General features: G+C 32.0%; 1 non-coding gene across 1 annotated transcript; it reads left to right on the forward strand.

Moving 5' to 3' along the window:
• The first annotated feature begins 4,527 nt into the window (after positions 1–4,527).
• On the forward strand, positions 4,528–4,612 carry TRNAY-GUA (transfer RNA tyrosine (anticodon GUA)). Its single transcript is given in 2 exon segments — positions 4,528–4,564; positions 4,577–4,612. It is a non-coding gene; the product is annotated as a tRNA-Tyr (tRNA).
• Positions 4,613–6,886: the final 2,274 nt, after the last annotated feature.

A 6,886-nucleotide genomic window follows, 5' to 3' on the forward strand; every position in this document is an offset into this window, starting at 1 on the left:
AATACTGAGAGGATTCAGTAGGTCCGGAGCAGGCTTCAAACTGCTCATAGTCGGCAGAAGAGCTACGCCGACAAGAGGCATTCAGATTTGGAGTTCCATGTGGGTGACATGGTCCTCCTGAAGGTGTCACCTTGGAAAGGTATCATCCGGTTAAGGAAACGGGGCAAGCTGGGCCCCAGGTACATCGATTTGTGTAGGGCTTTGGCCTAGTTCGATCGAGTTGCTTACCGGTTGGACCTTCTAGCAGAGCTCAGCCAGGTCCACATCACTTTCCATGTTTCTTAGTTGTGGAAATTCTTAGTGGACGATTTAGTAGTAGTACCCCTTGAGGATATTCAGGTTGATGATAGCCTGAACTACATTGAGCGACCAGTAGCTATCCTTGACAGGAAGTTGAAGGATCTGAGGAACAAGAGGGTGGAGTAGGTAAAGGTGTGGTGGCAGCACCGCAAGGGGTCAGAATGGACTTGGGAGCCGGAGGATAAGATGAGGGAGCATTACCCCGAGCTTTTCACGGATGCAGCAGCAAAATTCGAGGACGAAGTCTAGAATTTAATGCCTAGTTCCTGATACGTATTTTAATTTAAGTTTTCACATTTTTACTCTAGGACTCGGCGAGTTGGAGGCCCAACTCGTCAAGTAGATGTGAGTTTTGGGACGCGGGTGGAAGAGTCTACTCGCCGAGTCCGAAGCCCTGACTCGATGAGTAGACCTGTCTGGATGAAACCCTAAATTTGAGTGTTTGCACCCTATTTAAACACATTAAGTGGCCTCCACTCCAGCCTCCATCACCCTCAAACCCCATTCTCGAAACCCTAATTAGTTGTGAGTGTTCTTGAGCTATTTTGGTTCCATTTTTGTGATTTGAATCTTGGAGAAGGAAGGAAAGGCTTGGAGGTTCAAGAAGAAGATAGTAGATCTAGAGTCTTGGTTGCATTCCAGCTTGTTTCAAGTAAAAAGCTTCAACCTTGACTTCCCATTTGTTAGATCTTCTTTAGGGCTTGAATCTTGTCACTTTTAGGGCATTTCTAAGTCACCCTCAGATTTAGAGTGTAATATAGAGTGCTGACTTCAGATCTTGAACCTTGAAGGGTTCTCATGGCATGAAGGTGCCAACTTTATGGCCATGGGAGCCCCATGCACCTTGTAGACTTCATTTTTGGGTCTTTTGAGCTTGAAAACCCATGCATGGACTTAAAGTTCGTGACTTTACGTGTTATATTGACCTTAGGAGGTCAGATCTACCCTTTGGATGCAATGAGCTGAACAGAAATTGAGTGTTTGGACATAGACTTTGGGGGACTCATCGAGTTGTTCTTAGGACTCGGCGAGTCGGGTATTGGTTCCTTAACCTTTTCTATTTCTGAGGAATCTGGTTGAGTCTAGAAGGGGACTCAACAAGATGAACGTGATTATGGACTTGAAGATCAAAGGACTCGACGAGTTCAAGGATGAACTCGACGAGTTCAAGGCAATGTCCCAACCGATATGAAGATGAACTCGACGAGTTAAAATGGAAAGTCTCGATTCTACTATAAGGAGAAACTCAACGAGTTGGAGGGCAACTCAATGATTCAGATCGCGAAGTTGAGAATCTCTGAGTTATGGAACTCGACGAGTTGGTGGACCAACTCGGCGAGTTGAGTCAACCAGAAGTTGACTTTGACTATGATGTTGACCTTGACCATTGACCTGAGTTGACCCTTGATTAGGGTCAAGAGTATGTAATGGTGAGTAAGGAAGGTTGTTATGTGTAGGAGTTGAGGAATTGAGAGGAGTAGATCCCGACGTCGAGGGCAGTTCAGACACTTCACGACACTGAGGTGAGTTACCTTCCAACAGCGGTGGGTCTACAGCCACAATGCCGGCCCACTAGTAGGAGTTGTTAGATGATTGTCTTTGTGATAATTATCTAGGTTTGCCACTATCTGTTATATTTTATGTGCTAGTATGGTATGATATTATATGATAATTATCTAGGTTTGCCACAATGTTGGCTAATTTTTCCGCAACTAAACGCACCCTAAATGTTTTGCTAGTTTCCTTTATCTTTGTATATTTCTACACCTTTTTTTAGAAAGGGTTGTTCAATTTAGATTCTACTGTAGGGTTTTCCATACCAAGCCAAAAGTAAGTTCATGTTTATATCTTCATCCACCATCATCTTTAAGTACATAACAAGAAAAAAAAATAAAAAACTCAAATCCCTATTCTAATAAAAGAATAGTTTTATTCTCTTTTGACATGTGTCATTCTATTAGGTATCATAATTAATGCATATTTTATTGTTATTTTGCCTTGTGTGATCTTATTATGTCTCCTAATTAATGCATGTCACGTGTTAACCCAATTTCAAATTTCAAATTATAAATTTTCACTCTAATTATATTAAATTAATAAAATTAGAATAAAAATTAAAATAAGATTAATACAAATTATAAAATAATATGATTTCATAAATTTATTTAAATCAATGATTAAAATTTATATAACTAAAAAAACCTCTTAATTATTAATTTATTTAAAATAATTAATTAATAATTTTGAGTTTTTACTATAAAAATTTAATTACTTTTGTAACCATGGTTTCCACGAATTATAAACTAGTCCCTTAAAATAAAGTAAAATTTTATACTTAGCTTCATGTAACTCTGATCTAACCTGCAAGCTGGAAAATAAAAAATATTAATTATTAATTATCATTTCTTTATCATTTGAACAAAATGTTACCTTTGGGATGCTATGCCTATAACCTTCATTGAGAAGATATCTCAAAAGAAGGCTGGCAGTCTAGTTAGTGATAAGGAATTTAAAAAACAATCCCAATTCTATAGACATCTAAAAGAAAATGGTCATTTCTGTAGAAAAAAATTAATTATTTTTTTTAAATAGCTCATTTATTTTTTATAAAGCATATGTAGAATTCCTATACGATATGTAATCTGATTATTGAAGTAGTCATTTGGAAAGCATCTAACATAATAAACACAGATTGTGGTTAACAGATCTTACCTTTTGTTTTAATATTGAACAGCAAAAACCTATGAATTCCTTGTAAATAAGATTGATGTTTGGAAAGTAACACATACATATATAAACAAAATAAAACTCGATTCCTAACTTAATCTTCCAAATTCAGCTAAAAGTTGCCCAAATCGTGAGTAGCAATACTAACGATAACAAATTTAGCTTCCTACAAACATATATTACCCAAATTACCCTTTTACTATTGGTTCAATTCTTAATCAGCCACTGGAATTTGAGCAGGTCGACCGAAATTTTTTTGCATTGAAGATAACCAATAAAACATATACACAATCATTCAACCTACAAAAATTTAGAAAGAAACACCTGAAAAGTCAAAAGTCAAAAGTCAAAATTTAAAAACCTAGACTCCTCTAAGTTGATCTCTTCTTGACATCAACTACCTGGTATACATCGTACATCAAAACAAAAAAATTCAGAAATAATTGCAACATCATTTTTTATTCATGATTAAAACAGAAAAACTTAGTTGAATATAATCTGGCTTCTATATAAGGTCGAAAATTATCATTGGACTTTCATCGATCACATGGTGTGCATTCAATTGGATTACTCCCCGACTGCAATCTAATCCAAGAATTGGTTATGATCCGAGATTTGTGTTTCATATTCAACAGCTGTAAGATTTTGTCTGTAATAGTGATATTCAAAACATGTTTGAAGCAGTTGTTTTTTTTTTGCAAACCACAGGGATCAAATATGTAATTTTGTCTATTTAAAAAAATAAAGAATTTCATATATGTCCCTCTTAAATTTTAAAATATCATATTTGCCCAGCTTAATTTCTCAATATCATATTTATCCTTCATAAACCTTCAAAATATCATATTTGCCCAAATCCTTTTTTATAATGTTTTTAATATTTTATAATCATTTTTTATATCTTAGAATTGTTATGATAATTAATAAATTTAACCATATTATCCTTACGTCTATTATAATTGAATGTGAACTTCTAAATTGTTGGAATGTGGTCTCTTAACAGATAAAAAGATTTATCTTCAATTCTTTTTATAGAATGTATATTTTGATTGTTTCGTTTTTATTGTTGTTGATTGTTATTATGTTTTAGATAGACGATATTTTAAATATTACCATTGATATTTTGATGTTTAAAAAATGTATATACGATATTTTGATATTTAAAAAGGGCATATATGATATTTTGATGTTTAAAAATGACATATATAATATTTTGAAATTTTATGACAGGTAAATGTATTTAGAAATTTTATGAACTATAAATATGATATTTAAAAATTAAGTTGGATAAATATGATATTTTAATGTTTAAAAATGAAATTCTTCCTTAAAAAAAAAGATTTTATCGTTATAGATACTCCCGTTTTGTAAGTACAAGTTCCGTTGGTTTTATACGCTACGTTCTATAAGTACAAGTTACGTTAATATACGAAGAGTGCAGCTGGGAAACATCAGCACTATATTTCTATATAAATAATGTTCGGCATTAAAAAGACAAGACCGACCTTAGCTCAGTTGGTAGAGCGGAGGACTGTAGTTGTTTGCTGATATCCTTAGGTCGCTGGTTCGAATCCGGCAGGTCGGATTTTATGTTTTAATTTTAAATTGTTTTATTTGAAAGATTCTCTTCACGACATTTTCTATGTTTCAAATATATTTAAAAAAGAGTCTTCTTTTCTATTCTTATTTCATGTTTTGATTGTAAGTAAACCATTAGACACATCTTCAACCTTTATTTGACAAAATGAAGGTTATTTAGCTAATATATATATATATATATATATATATATATATATATATATATATATATATATATATATATATATATATACACCCGTGGACACCACGGAGAAGAAATATAAAGCAATCACTTTCAATTATTAATGTATTATAGTATCCTATTTTCATTTTTTTCTATAAAGGGATTGTATTTTTTGGAAGCATAATGGTAACATGAAGACATGAAAGTAGGATGATATATATATATATATATATATATATATATATATATATATATATATATATATATAATGAATGTTGTTTAGCTAGTAGCGTACCCGTGCGATGCGATGATAACATTAGTTTAATTCGGTTAACGTACAAATCTTATTTTAGTGAATAGTCTCATTACGGCCATCGTTGTTTTATTTTATAAGACTAAACGATGTCATATCGTTTTTACCATTGACCACCTAGGATGATGGGGACATCTTTACCAATTTTGCAATTTTTAAAAATGTTTGAGGTGTGGTATTTTATGTTTACAACCAACAAAAGAAACAAAAAAAGTGGGTCATGTTGAACGGCAAAGGAAGAAAGTGAGTTGTGGAAACTCACCGCCAGTAGTATACCGCCAATAATAATATCATTGTGCGGTGTTCACCACCGGTAAAGGTGCCACGAAGGTGACACGTTGGCTTCCCGGCGGTAAAAAGTTCAGGACACCCTTCAGTCTAATGAAAGTAAAACTATGCAATATTTTTAGTTAAAAAGTTCAAGTACGTGTACACATAAAATGTGTCACGGTGAATAGTTTGCTTCGATTAAGACTAAAGGGTGTATGTCATATTAGATGTCACGTAAGATTTTACTATTTTTGCTACAATTTACCTATGAATGAAATGTGGTGATGTTTTTACCTACCAACTTTTTTTTTTTAAATATCAATTAATATAAATACAAAGTTTTCAATATTTTATTTACAATAAGAATTAATAAAAAAAAATTATATAAACGGCATGACATTTGAAAATAAATATATAATTTACCTTGTGTTTTATTGTGATCCATGTCTAAAATATACGAAATTCTAAAATTTTAAGTCTTATTATACTATAAATAAAATATATGATGTTACTTAGGAATATATGGGCGTGTTTGGCAAAAGTAGTTGTTAGTTGGAAGCGGGTAGCGGTTAGCTGGTAGCGGATACCTGGTAGCGGGAAGCTGTAGTTTTTATTTGTTATATGAACTAAGTGTACGACCCGTGTATTACACGGGTTTATTAAAAATAAAAATTTAATATGAATATATATAAACAATAAATATTTTATAAAATAATGTTTTTCCATAACAAAATGGAATCTTTTGAAGCATTTGTGAAAGAAATCAAATCGTTTAGAGCATTTATGATAATTTATTATCAAATTAATAAAATGATAACCTTACATATATATTATCCATTAGAATCTTTTGAAAATTTATTTTAAGAAAATTGAAATCTCCAAAAATGACAAGTGGAATATAACAATTTTAAAAATCCTAGAAAATGACATTTGTCAAAATGAAGGAGAAGATGACAAGTGACAAAAGTATTTTGATTTATTAGATAGGATGTTTGACAAAAGTAGCTGAAAGCTTTTGAAATATATAAAATTACATAAAAGGACAATTTATTAAAAACAAATAAATATATAAATATCTTTTTTAGGGAAATTATGGAAATTGATTTCAAAAGCTCAGGAGCGTTTTGTTAAACGCTACATGAAGTAGCTTTTAGAATCGGAGCGTTTTGTTAAACTAAAAGTTAAACGCTCGTACTGTCAAACGAATCTTTTTGTTTAAACTAGAGCGTTTTACCAAAAGCCAAAAGGTAGAAGCTCCCAAACGCTTCCAAAACAAAAGCTCCCTGCCAAACACACCCTATATATATATATAGATCCGGTAATAAATTTTTTTTTGTAGGAAGGTAAGAAATTTTTTTTCGACTTATTTTTTTGACGAAAAAAAGAAATGAATCAATAATAACATGATTCACCAAAAAAAATCTCGAAAAAACATTTCGATGATTCATTTTTATGATAATTTTGTTGATTCACTAGAATTGTTATAAAAGTGAATTTTTTTTCTTGATTTACTT

Source organism: Lactuca sativa, chromosome 7 (assembly GCF_002870075.4).
Source record: "Lactuca sativa cultivar Salinas chromosome 7, Lsat_Salinas_v11, whole genome shotgun sequence".
NCBI classification, from domain to species: Eukaryota; Viridiplantae; Streptophyta; class Magnoliopsida; order Asterales; family Asteraceae; genus Lactuca; species Lactuca sativa.